The sequence below is a fragment of the Salvelinus alpinus genome, chromosome 6 (genome assembly GCF_045679555.1).
Source record: "Salvelinus alpinus chromosome 6, SLU_Salpinus.1, whole genome shotgun sequence".
Classification (NCBI taxonomy): domain Eukaryota; kingdom Metazoa; phylum Chordata; class Actinopteri; order Salmoniformes; family Salmonidae; genus Salvelinus; species Salvelinus alpinus.
In genome coordinates this window covers 46,017,207-46,030,795 of record NC_092091.1, presented here as the reverse complement: position 1 = coordinate 46,030,795, position 13,589 = coordinate 46,017,207, and the positions used below count along the sequence as shown (strand labels likewise).

At 41.7% G+C, this 13,589-nt stretch overlaps 1 long non-coding RNA gene across 1 annotated transcript; it reads left to right on the top strand.

Annotated features, from left to right (window-relative positions):
- The first annotated feature begins 5,050 nt into the window (after positions 1-5,050).
- Positions 5,051-7,707, top strand: LOC139578753 (uncharacterized). Its single transcript, XR_011675611.1, has 4 exons — positions 5,051-5,103; positions 6,086-6,186; positions 6,435-6,630; positions 6,790-7,707. It is a non-coding gene; the product is annotated as an uncharacterized lncRNA (long non-coding RNA).
- Positions 7,708-13,589: the final 5,882 nt, after the last annotated feature.

The window sequence follows — 13,589 nt, the reverse complement described above, 5'->3', positions numbered from 1 at the left end:
TGCTGTGTAAGCAAGAATGAGTTCCACCAGACACTTTTTATTTATTTAACTAGGCAAGTCAGTTAAGAACAAATTCTTATTTACAATGACGGCCTACACCGGCCAAACCCTAACCCGAACGACGCTGGGCCAATTGTGCGCCGCCCTATGGGACTCCCAATCACGACCGGTTCTGATACAGCATGGAATCGAACCAGGGTCTGTAGTGGCGCCTCTAGCACTGAGATGTAGTGCCTTAGACGGCTAAATCACTCGGAAGCCCCTGACAAGTCAAAATGTGTTACACATTTCCATAAGTCATAATATACACAAGTGTGCATGCAGTGCAGTTTCCCCTATATTAATTTAGTAGTGGCAAATCGTGGCCACCACTCCAAGAAATATGATTAACACAAATATATACACTGAGTGTACAAAACATTAGGAACACCTTCCTAACATTGAGTTGCACCCCCTTTTGCCCTCAGAACAGCCTCAATTCATCGGGGCATGGACTCTGCAAGGTTTCGAAAGCGTTCGACAGGGATGCTGGCCCATGTTGACTCCAATGCTTCCCACAGCTTCCCACCATTTTTTGATACACACGGGAAACTGTTGAGAGTGAAAAACCCAGCAGTGTTGCAGTTCTTGACGCACTTAAACCGGTGTGCCTGGCACCTACTACCATACCCCATTCAAAGGCACTTAAATATTTTGTCTTGCCCATTCACCCTCTGAATGGCACACATACACAATCCATGTCTCAACTTTCTCAAGGCTTAAAAATACTTCTTTAACCTGTATCCTCCCCTTCATCTACACTGATTTGAAGCTGGATTCACCTGGTCAGTCTATGTCATGGAAAGAGCAAGTGTTCCTAACGTTTTGAACACTCTTTTGAACATTTTTGGGATGGTTAAACGTTTTCAGTGTAAACTTAAATGACTAAAACCAGATGCAAAGTATGTAGAGCTATATATTTGTTTATAAGATCATCTTTGAGAACTAAGAATCACCAAAATAAAAACTACACAGTCAAGGAGAATATAAAATTACAAAAATGGCATCACATGGGGCCCCCATTTACCGGCGGTACCGGAGCGGCACGTCTAGGTCCAAAAGTCTTCTGAACAGCTTCTATCCCCAAGCCATAAGACGAATGAACAGCTAATAAAATAGCTACCTGGACTATTTACATTGACACCCCCCCTCCATTTGTTTTGATGCTGCTGCTACACACAGTTTATTATATATGCATAGTCACGTTACCCCTATCTACATGTACATATTACCTCAATTACCTTGACTAACCTGTACCCCCGCACATTGACTCAGTACCGGTAGTCCCTGTGTATAGCCTCGTTACTGTTATTTTATTGTTACTCTTTTATTTTTTTAACTTTAGTTTATTTAGTAAATATTTTCTCAACTTAAATTTTTCTTAAAACTGCATTGTTGGTTAAAGGTCTTGTAAGTAAGCATTTCACGGTAAGGTTGTATTCGGCGCATGTGACAAATAAAATTTGATTTGAGATGTCATCTTGATACATATACACAGTTTACTCTATGGGGAGGGCATGAATGGCGATAACACCAGCACACAGTGCCCTGCCGCTCCTGCTTGCCAGTCACTACTGTCATGCACTACTGTAGCTACCTAGTAACCAATATCAGGGTGACAGTCACAGTAAGCACCAGCAGACAACGCATGAAGCAACAGTACACCCACCATGAGAACATTTAGAATTATTTGTGTAAATCTAACAGTGAAATACAACTCAGACCCATCCTCTGGGTTTTAACAGAAGTCCAAACTCTCGGTATGGTAGCTCAATGTAAGAAACGTAAGGGAAAAAAACACTGCACAATCAAAACCATTGAACATATAGCAGAGTGCTTTCGACACACCCACTCCTTTCCACACATTCACTACTTTCCTTTGACACACCCACTCGCCCATACTCCGGTCGCCATATTGGGATGCAGCTACCCATTTCTCTCTTTACAACCGGAAAACCAGTTTACCACCAGAAAATCACATCATTGTATTGCCCCATGTCAAATGTTGCCTGCTGGGTAAATGGCTGTTTTGATGAATGTAGCCCTTCTTCATGGTCATATAAGTGATTTAGCTCTAAGAGCTGTTGACCTCTGTAACCCCTAACCTCTGACCTTTTCACCTCCAGCTGCACCCCAGTTCACCAGAGAGCCGTCTGTCGTGGCGGCAGACATCGGCTCAAACGTGACCCTGCCGTGCCACGCGCAGTGGTACCCCTAACCCCAGATCACCTGGAGGAGGGAGGACAACGTATCCCTCTTCACCTTACACAGCACCATCACACAGAACAAGGGAGGATACCTGCAAATATGCAGTAAGGTTTTGGTTCATACACACAAACACACACCCACACATTCACATGCATGAACGCACACATATACACACACACTAATCCCTGTCTCACCTCCTGCAATCTCTGTGTCAGATCTGTGGGTGGAGGATGAGACGGTGTATGTGTGTGAGGCCCAGAGCCAGTTTGGAATGATCCAGAGTCACTGTCACCGGACTGGGTAAGAGACAGGGCTCCCTGTCACATGATCTGGGTACTGTAGGAGGGATACAGTACATAACACCTAGCTCCGTTTCCCGCCAGCCCTTAGTTTTTTTGCATTACTCCCCTCATTATTTATTCCCTGAGAAAAGTTCAGTTCATGGCCTAACTCCTCGAAAGCTTTCAACCTGAATACAGAGGAGGTCAGGTCTGTCTTCAGTTTGCATGCAAAGAGAAAAAAAAAGCAACATTTGAAAAGAAAGCAAATGTTCTCACTGGGAGCAGCAGAGGAAAGCAGTCAGAGTTTGAGTGATCTTTCATTTATGTTGTGATTGTGTGTGTGCATTACGGTCAGCATGAATTGGGATTATTGGAAAGCCAGGGAATGTAGGGTTGAACTTAGCGAAACGTGGCAAAAATTCCCTGGCACGGTTTAAAGGGGTTGTCAGGTCTGTAGAAGTCATGGGAGAAAAGACCTGAATCAAACCCTCACAGTGAGAAAGAGAGAGAGAATGTGAATCCACAGGGCCAGATGTGTTGTCTCTGTGGTTAAGTGTGTGTGTGTGTGTGTGTGTCATCTGTGTGCATGCGTGCACGAGTGTGCCACATTCATCTGATCTAACTTCTCTCTCAGACAGACGCAGTGATGTATTAGTCAATCGTTTCCTGGCCAATATACATTTGTATATCTGTTTTGTAACACTTTTAAATACCTTGACTTTTAATTATCTTGACATTGAGTAAGAACAGCAGGTCCTCTGCAGTCTTCAAAGGATCTGTGTTTGATCCGTGTTTGGATTCTCATTTCAAAGCACAGCCCTGTCAAATCCCACGCACCTCTCTGGATTGTATGTGACTGTGAATGTGTACATTTGTGTATGAAAAAATGTGTATGTTTATTTATGAAAAGCACTCCTTCTCTCCTTGAATCATCTCTGCAGGTTTAACTACCCTGTTAACTGCATGGCAGGTTGTGTGTGTGTGTGTGTGTGGGCTTGTTCATGAGTGCGCATAATGCATGTTGTGTTTGTAAGTGCTGCTTGAATGTTGTGCAAATTGTCTATTTGGGGGAACGCATAGTCACAGGGTTCTTATTTGGGCTAAAGATCATGTCAGATCCAGCTGCCCCATATAAACGTGTGCCCCACTTCCCTAGTGACACAGTCCCTGCCCAGCCCATAACACCCCGCCTCTGGGGTTACCGTGGCAACACACCAAGCAAAACATGGAAGTTGGTCCAGTCCCGCAACGCAACTCACTCACTCACTCACTCACACACACACATATATACAGTCTGTTAGCTCAGCAGCTGGATTGTCTCATGCACAATGCCAAGTGTTGGCTGGAGTGGTGTAAAGCAGTGGAAATGTCTTCTTTGGAGTGATGAATCACGCTTCACCATCTGGGTTTGGCGGATGCCAGAAGAACGCTACCTGCCCGAATGCATAGTGTCAACTGTAAAGTTTGGTGGAGGAGGAATAATGTTCTGGGGCTGTTTTTCATGGTTCATGCTAGGCCCCTTAGTTCCAGTGAAGGGAAATGCTTACGATACAGCATACAATGACATTATAGATGATTCTGTGCTCCCAAGTTTGTGGTAAAACATTGGGGAAGGCCCTTTTCCTGTTTCAGCATGCACAATGCAAGGTTCACACAGAAGTGTTAAGTTGAGATCGGTGTGGAAGAACTTGAATAGTCTGCTTAGATTCCTGACCTTAACCCCATCAAACACCTTTGAGATAAATTGGAACGCTGACTGCGAGCCAGGCCTAATCGCCCAACATCAGTGCCCGACCTCACTAATACTCTTGTGGCTGAATGGAAGAAAGTCCCCGCAGCAATGTTCCAACATCTAGTGGAAAGCCTTTCCAGAAGAGTGGAGAATGTTATAGAAGCAAAGGGGGGACCAACTCCATATTAATGCCCATGATTTTGGAATAAGATGTTCGACGATCACGTGTCCACATACTTTTGGTTATGTAGTGTATGTGTGAACATAAAATTAGGATTTCTTTCCAATCTGGCGACCATCTTTTTAATTTCTCGGTCGTTCCTCATGCTGTATCCTCTCAAGCAGGAATCCTTAGTGTTCTCACACCACAGTACCGGTCCCAAAGTGGAGAGACAGGACACTAACTAACGTCTGTTGTTGTTACAGGCCTTTAGTGACGAATAGCCAGATGAATAATAGATATCATTTTGGAATGTATACAATGTATACATGAGCCCTACGTGTTGCTCAGTCTACTCGAGCATAAAATTTCTACATTATCTTCCATCATACTGTCGTGTCGTTGAATATCATTGTATGTGAAGACTGTATCTGTCACGTTCCTGACCTGTTTTCCTTTGTTTTGTATTTGTTTTAGTTGGTCAGGGCGTGAGTTGGGTGGGTTGGTCTAGGTTTGATTTTCTATGTTGGGATTTTGTGTTCGGCCTGGTATGATTCTCAATCAGAGACAGCTGTCAATCGTTGTCCCTGATTGAGAATCATACTTAGGCAGCCTGGGTTTCACCTGTGTTTTGTGGGTGTTTGTTCCTGTGTCAGTGTTTGGGCCACACAGGACTGTTTCAGGTTAGTCACGTTTGTTGGTTGTTGTATTTTGTAGTGTTTGTTGTTTTCCCATTAAAATATGAATACTTACCAATCCGCATCTTGGTCCGATCCATGCTCCTCCTCGTCTGAGGAGGAGAACGACTACGACAGCCGTTACAGTATCTTATCAAATCAATTCTCTGTGTAATTTAATTACGCAACTAAACTAATCATGTACAGTTGAAGTCGGAAGTTTACGTACACCTAAGCCAAATACATTTAAACTCAGTTTTTCTCAATTCCTGACATTCAATCAGAGTAAAAATTCCCTGTTTTAGGTCAGTTAAGATCACCACTTTATTTTAAGAATGTGAAATGTCAGAACAATAGAATTATTTATTTAAGCTTTTATTTCTTTCATCACATTCCCAGTGGGTCAGACGTTTACATACACTCAATTAGTATATGGTAGCATTGCCTTTAAATTGTTTAACCTTCCACAAGCTTCCCACAATAAGTTGGGTGAATTTTGGCCCATTCCTCCTGACAGAGCTGGTGTAACTGAGTCAGGTTTGTAGGCCTTGCTCGCAGACACTTTTTCAGTTCTGCCCTCAATCTATGGGATTGAGGTTAGGGCTTTGTGATGGTCACTCCAATACCTTGACTTTGTTGTCCTTAAGCCATTTTGCCACAACTTTGGAAGTATGCTTGGGGTCATTGTCCATTTGGAAGACCCATTTGCGACCAAGCTTTAACTTCCTGACTGATGTCTTGAGATCTTGTTTCAATATATCCACATAATTTTCCATCCTCATGATGCCATCTATTTTGTGAAGCGCACCAGTCCCTCCTGCAGCAAAGCACCCCCACAACATGATGCTGCCACCCCCGTGATTCACGGTTGGGATGGTGTTCTGCAAAACTGCATCCAAACTCTTTACAAACAAGTTTGATAAAGGTTTAGGTTGTGCCCATGTACCATTCTTCTTATCATTGATTTAATGTTAGTGTCCGTCTTCAGTCCCCCCCCCCCCGTGGTGGAGGTGCTGGAGCCCCCCTTCAACAGCCCCCACCATTAGAGAGTGGCCAACCAGCGCATTGCCTTCCCTTGCCCTGCCAAAGGTGAGGACCAACTTTGCTTTATACAGGCATCCAATCACAATGGCACACACCAGGCAGATAAGTGTCATCTGTCAACCAATAATATTAGTTTCAGTCACCCTTATAGAATGGACAGAAGCTTTTTGCTACAGGATATCCCAAAAAAGCTAGCTACTTATATAACTGACCCATGTCTTACCACTTTTCTTTCTCTCTTTATCTTTCTATGATCTCTCCTCCCACTATTCCCCTCCCTCCCTCCCCCCCAGGCACTCCTACCCCCATTATAAAGTGGTTGCGTAACGGTCAGGAGCTGACGGGGAATGAACCCGGTCTGACCATCATGGAGGACGGAACCCTCCTCATCCTGGCATCGGTGTCTCAGCTGGACAACGGAGAGTATTGTTTGCACTGCCGCCAACGAGGTTGCCACCACCAAGAAGCAGTACCAACTCTAAGTCAACGGTGAGCTAGCCTAGTGTGGAATCTTTGAATATTACTACTGTGGTGGTAGAACTGAATTATATTATTATATGGTAGTACTAGCATTTTACTGTGTCATATGGTAGTACTGCTGAAGTGTAACATGGCAGACCTGACCTTTCCCCTTTGACCTCCATGCAGTTTCCCCAGATCTCCACGACAATGAGTCGCCGGGCAACGTGTCTGTGGTGCTGAACCAGACCACCAACCTTGTGTGTGATGTCACAGGAAGTCCCGTCCTCATCGTCACCTGGTACAAGGATGGTTTTCCTGTAGGTGAACCAGAGAGGAAGAGGCAAAGCGAGAGGTTTTACTCCGCCCAAAATCTGTCCACGAAAAATAAGCCCATGAATTGAGGATTTTTTTAATGGAGGTCAATTACAGTGCCAAATTTTTGGCAACCAAAAATATTATTGCTCATTTTCTACATGAGGCTTATTTGATTGAATATACGTTTTGTAGTGGTTAGGTTGTTACAAATGCACTGATATAAAAGAAAATAGACTTTATATCGGAGTTGTGTTGTCATAGAGATAGATCATGGATATAACCCGTTTTAACGAGGACATTACCATTGAGAGCTTCCACATTTTACTGGGTTGGAATTCCTATGAGTTGGGAGCAACCAGCCAATGAAGAACGTCTGCCCATGCTGTCACAGACGCTATAATGGCACAGATACAAAGATGAGTCCTCTATCTATCTCTATGACCTGTTGTTCACATGTGTTTTTTCCCCTCTCATTGGCTAGAATGGTTCCACCTGGTTGCGCCTCCCGCCTGCTTTCCATCTTTAAGCACATGTATTTCCATTGTTAGAGCGGTCATCAATCGACTATCTTGTCAAAATAATAGACAATCTTTGGATGAACTCATATTACACAACTGCTGTAGAGATGGAGGAGAGGATAAAACATATACAATGCACATTGATTTGACACATAATAGATTGTCTCCTGAATAGGTTATTAATAACTAATCAATCATCCTTGTAGTTTGTTATTGTTCTATGCTTGTTACGATATTGTGAATATGAATACAGCCCTTTAATCATCAAATACATCCATTACTAAGAGCAGGGGTATTCGAATCTTACCCTACGAGGCCCAGAGTACTGCTGGTTTGCTGTTCTACCTGATCATTAATTGCACACACCTTGTGCCCAGGTCTAAATAATTTCCTGATTAGAATTGAAGAATGAATAAAAGCAGAGGAACTGGCCTTGAGGTCCAGATTGGTATTTTAGGAACTTACTGGATAAGATCAACATTTGCAGATCCATACTCATGGATAGCATCATGGGTTAACATACTTAAATATAACCAGAGGTAAGGATGAAAGGAAAGGCTGCTTTTCCTCCATGAATGAAAGAGCCCAAAAAATCTGAAAGAGCTCTGATCATAGGCTGCATGCTCCAACAAAACAGCTGTAAATCTCAAACACGGCTCATAAAGCCATCTTGATGTGGATCATTTTCAGATTGAAGTGTGTGTCGGGTCGTGTGTGTGTGTCTGTGTGCACGTGTGTGTGCATGTGTGTGTGGAATAAAAACAGCAACAAGGAAATATTGAATGATGCTTTAGAAGCATAGATGTAATAACATCATAATGATGATATTTTAGTATGGGTACATAAATCTACATTACACTGTAATATAATATATTCCACTTAAAAAACTTCTTAGGGATAGTTTCCTGAATTTCCGCCTGACTGACGTGCCCAAAGTAAACTGCCTGTTACTCAGGCCCAGAAGCCAGGATATGCATATAATTGGTAGCATTGGATAGAAAACACTTTGAAGTTTCTAAAACTGTTAAAATAATGCCTGAGACCATAACAGAATGGCAGGCGAAAATCCGAAGAAAAACCAACCGGAATTTTATATATTTTTTTAGGTCCCAGGCTTTTATAATGGAAATCTGTTGTTACTATGTAAATCTGTCTCCCAGATTGCAATTCCTATGGCTTCCACTAGATGTCAACAGTCTTTAGTCAAGGTGTCAGGCTTGTTTTTTGAAAAACAAGCAAGAATTTTGAGTTTTGGTGAGAAGAGCACTGGAACAATATCAGTCTTTCGGCACGTGAGGGAGAAGGCGCGTGCTTACTAATTTTCCTTTCCTATTGAACATACTACGTTCCGTATGAAAGATTATAGTTTATTTACATTTTAGAGTACCTGAGGATTTAATAGAAACATCATTTGACTTGTTTGGACGTTTAGCGGTAGCTTTTTGGACTCCTTTGTCTCCATGTTGAACAAGTGGATTACTGAAATCAATGGCGCCAACTAAATTGACTTTTTGGGATATAAAGAAGGATTTTATCTAACAAAACGACCATTCGTGTAGTAGCTGGGACCCTTGGGATTGCAAACAGAGGAAGATCTTCAAAAGTAAGTGATTTATTTAATGCTATTTAATGCTAAACAAATTTAATGCTAAACAAAAAAAACATTGTTGCAAATGATGGGGAATAACCAATCGCAATGAAGCTTCGCCTGCTATGAACTCTAAAGCACTCTTCAGACAACCACGGTGAATGTGGCTGTACATCAAATGTTGCAATGGTAAAATGTTTAATATAATTTTTACCTGACACGATCACTTTGCCTACTCTTAATTATTGCCAAATATGTTGGCATGTATAACCTTTTTTCCTAACCAATTCTGATGGTTGTTAATAACAAATTCGGACAATATTACCCTTATATCAACACACTCGTCGCTCCTGTTTAAAAACTCTAAATCGCTTGGCAAAGTAGGCATCCAAGTCACTTGCCGATAATGTTGCATACAACGTTTTAATAAAGGTCTGTCATTTTCATCTAACACAATCAAAGTTAACGTAAGCCCGGACACACTGAGTATATCAAACATTAGGAAAACCTGTTCCTTCATCTTCACTGATTTGAAGTGGATTTAACAAGTGACATCAATAAGGGATCACAGCTTTCATCTGGATTCACCTGGTCAGTCTGTGTCATGGAAATAGCAGGTATTCTTAATGTTTTGTATACTCAGTGCATTCAATTGCCCAACTTATAAGAATGCCCAATTTAGGCATATTTTTTAACATCGTGATGTTGCGCTACAAAGTGATAACATGATGTAGGTAATTAAATAATCCAAAGAAAGGCGTATTTATTTATTAGTGTAGTGGTTATAAGTATTTAGGCATATCATGTGAATAGGCTTCATGTGAAATAATTGTCAAAAGCAGAAGAGATACTGTTGCATGTAGGTCTGGATTATATATGGATTGATCATATGGAAATATCAAAACGTTATTTTAACAACTCCAATGCAACTACATGTGGCGCACAAACCACTGACTCGCTGAGTAGCTTTTATTTTTACCCATAAGACTAGGAGAAAAATGTCTATATTCTCAGCATTAACGACCAATTTCCTACTCTGAGACACTTTTAAATCTGAGTATATCATAAAACTAAGATGTAGTGAGAAAGTCTGAGAGACAGTGGATTTTATATACACCACTTTCTGTTTTTAACAGGGTTTATTCAGTAATTGGTGGGGTAATTGTCTCAATGTCAAATATCTATATTCAATCTAAAATCTCCCTATAGATATAGATGAGTGCAGAGACGGGACCCACCAGTGCAGGTACAACCAGATCTGTGAGAACAGCAGAGGGAGCTACCACTGTACCTGCCCCAGGGGCTACCGCTCTCAGGGTGTAGGAAGCCCTTGTGTGGGTACGTCCCCCCTCTACCCCCAAACCCCCTCACCCACTACCCCTTACCCCTGCCCTCAGCTTCTGTGCGCAGACCTCTGTCTCTCTCCACCCCCCTCTCCCGATGCCTGCTCAAAACTTCAATAATACCCTAGCCAGCTGTGACATCACATCCTCCCTTTACTTTCTAATGCTAACATTGCTAAAGCACTGCTAGCTGTCTGCTGTGGAAACCCTGACTAACCACTACAAAGAGAAGTTGAACATGCCGAGTACTGACTGAATATATGTGTAGTTAGAGTACAGCAGGTAAAGACAATGGAAACAACCAGCAAGGTGAAGAGGATGAAAAGGAGCCACAGACAGGAAATTACCTGGAAATAACATGTCTGTCTGTCGTCACAAGGCCAGCACCTCTCTCTCTCCCTCTTGGCTCTGTCACTCTTTCACCTTTGACTTTTCACCTTTGACCTTTCACTCTGGGTTTCACCCACCGCAGGGTGGCTATGCTTTGTAATGCCATACATTAACTGTCCCTGTCCATCCCCCCTGTGACATCATTAACACTGGACACTGATGTCTATACCTACTTGCCTGTACAATTTGAACATTTTGTTGCATCAAATTGGATATACAGTCTGTTGCATTTGATTTTCAAGTGGCAAGATTTTAACTGAGCACCATAGTGAGTTAAGAGACCATTAACCAGGGCAGCTCTAGGAGGGCAGAAATTTGACGAACTGACTTGTTGGAAGGGTGGCATCCTATGACGGTGCCACGTTGAAAGTCACGTAGCTCTTCAGTAAGGCCATTCTACTGCCAATGTTCTTCTAAGGAGATTGCATGGCTGTGTGCCCAACGGGTGTTGAAGAAATAGCTGAATCCAGTACTTTGAAGGGGTGTCCACATACTTCTGTATATATGGTGTATGTTCCCAAATTGCAAAATTTTTCCAGTTGTGCTGACATTCATATAATGTTTGTGTCTGTGTTGCAAGAATATTAACAAAACAGCAATTCTGAGTTCTTTAAATGTTCCCAGAACATGTCATTTGGTTGTGGGAACAGTGTGGGTACATTGCAAGAGATAGGTTCCCGAAACACAAAATATACCCAGTTGTGATGATGTGTAAGTTAGGTTGCAGAGGAAATTCCCTTAAAACCTCTAACGAGTCACCAACCCTGATCCGGGAGCACCCCCCACCACCCCCCCACTGAGTAGCATAGCTAGCATAGCGTCACAAGTAACTTGTAGCATCTAAATATCATTAAATCACAAGTCCAAGACACCAGATGAAAGATACAGGTATTGTGAATAAAGCCACCATTTCAGATTTTTAAAATGTTTTACAGGGAAGACACAATATGTAAATCTATTAGCTAACCACGTTAGCAAAGGACACGATTTTTTTACTCCCAACAGTTTTTTCCTGCGTCAGTAGCTATCACTAATTCGACTAAATAAAAAGATATATAGCCACTAACCAAGAAACAACTTCATAAGATGACAGTCTGATAACATATTTATGGTATAGCATAGTTTTTTTTTTTTTAAATGTGCATTTTTCAGGTATAAATCACAGTTCTACATTGCAGCTGCAATCTGAAATAGTGCTGACCCAGCCAGAACAATTAGAGACCAACGTCATATAACGAATTACTCATGTTAAAACATTTCAGAAAAATACACAGCGTACAGATATTGAAAGCCCAACATCTGGTGAATCCAAACAATATTTCAGATTTATTAAATGTTTTATAACGAAAACAAAATGTAGCGCTAAATTAGCATAGCTATACCAGGCAGATTCGGCTGGGCGCCCACGGCCAGTTCACATGCACAACAGATATGATATAACATCGTAAATTGGGTCTTACTATGGCTGATCTTTCATCAGAATGTTGATCAAAGTGTCCTTTGTCAAGATGAGTCGTTGGTTGCGTTCAGAATGGTTCCTTTCCCACTCCATTTAGCACAGGTACTGGTCGAGTGGCACGGATTTCTCAAACGATAATAAAATCAGACAACGGAACACCGCAAAACTCCCGAAAAAATTCAAATAATCTGATTAAACTATATTGAAAAAACATACATTACGATGATCTGGTCACATGTATCAAACAAACTTCGAGACGGAGATAATAATGGCCGTACAACAGAAGACAATCGCAGCTCCAAATCGCACGATATAGAGAACCGGAAGTTGTCGGTCACGCCAAAGAATTAGCTCTCATTTCACGTCAGTCCCAGATAAACAAGATATTTTTCCTCTGACGTCCTCTTGTCACCCAGAGGAAGGCCAATGAGGTGTGTTTCGGGTCATAGGGGGCACGACCATATATAGGCAGAGCGTTGAAGCTGGCATAACACATCTTGCTTTTTTCTTCTTGGTCAAGGAAAGTGCTGTCAAATGACTTCTGTATCACTCAGAGACAAAATTGAAACGGTTTTAGAAACTAGAGATTGTTTTCTTTCCAATGGTATTATTTATATGCATATAGTAAGAGCAATAATTGAATAAGAGGCAGTTTAATCTGTAGAGCAAATTATGCTAATGGGAAAATAGCACCCCCTGTATTCTCAATAGTAAGAATGAAATTATTCATTTTTTATGAAATTCGTAGAATATTTGCTTTAGGTTTAACAAAATAGTTAATTGATGTTCGCGCATATACACAGTGTGTACCAAACATTATGAACACCTTCCCATGACATAGACTGACCAGGTGAATCCAGGGGGAAGCTATGATCCCTTATTGATGTCACTTGTTAAGTCCACTTCAATCAGTGTAGATGAAGGGCAGGAGACAGGTTAAGTATCAAATCATTAAAAGTCCAATTCCCAGTGTCAATATCAAGTCAAACTATATTATATTGTAATGACTTCAATATGGTATAATACAAGCCAGACTATAGCCTATAGCAAGTTTAAAACTACTTGGACCAGTGAAATTGTGAAAGTCTGCTCTGATTTAGTTTGTACTCCCTTTTGCACTGCATTGATTGTTAGCCAAGTAGTTTGTGCTAGCCGGGGAGGGCTTGTCAGAACATAAGTCACAAAAGCCTCACATACGTGGAGACCCAAACTGTCCTATTCCTAGCTCATCCTCTGTTTGACGTAGTGCACACTTCCTCTCTGTTCTTCAACACATTTTGTGAAGTAGTTCATACGTGCAGCCTCTCGTATATCTTGTGACACGCATGTGCTGGGATCGGTCATGCCTGTGTGTAAGCCACTCACAGGGATGA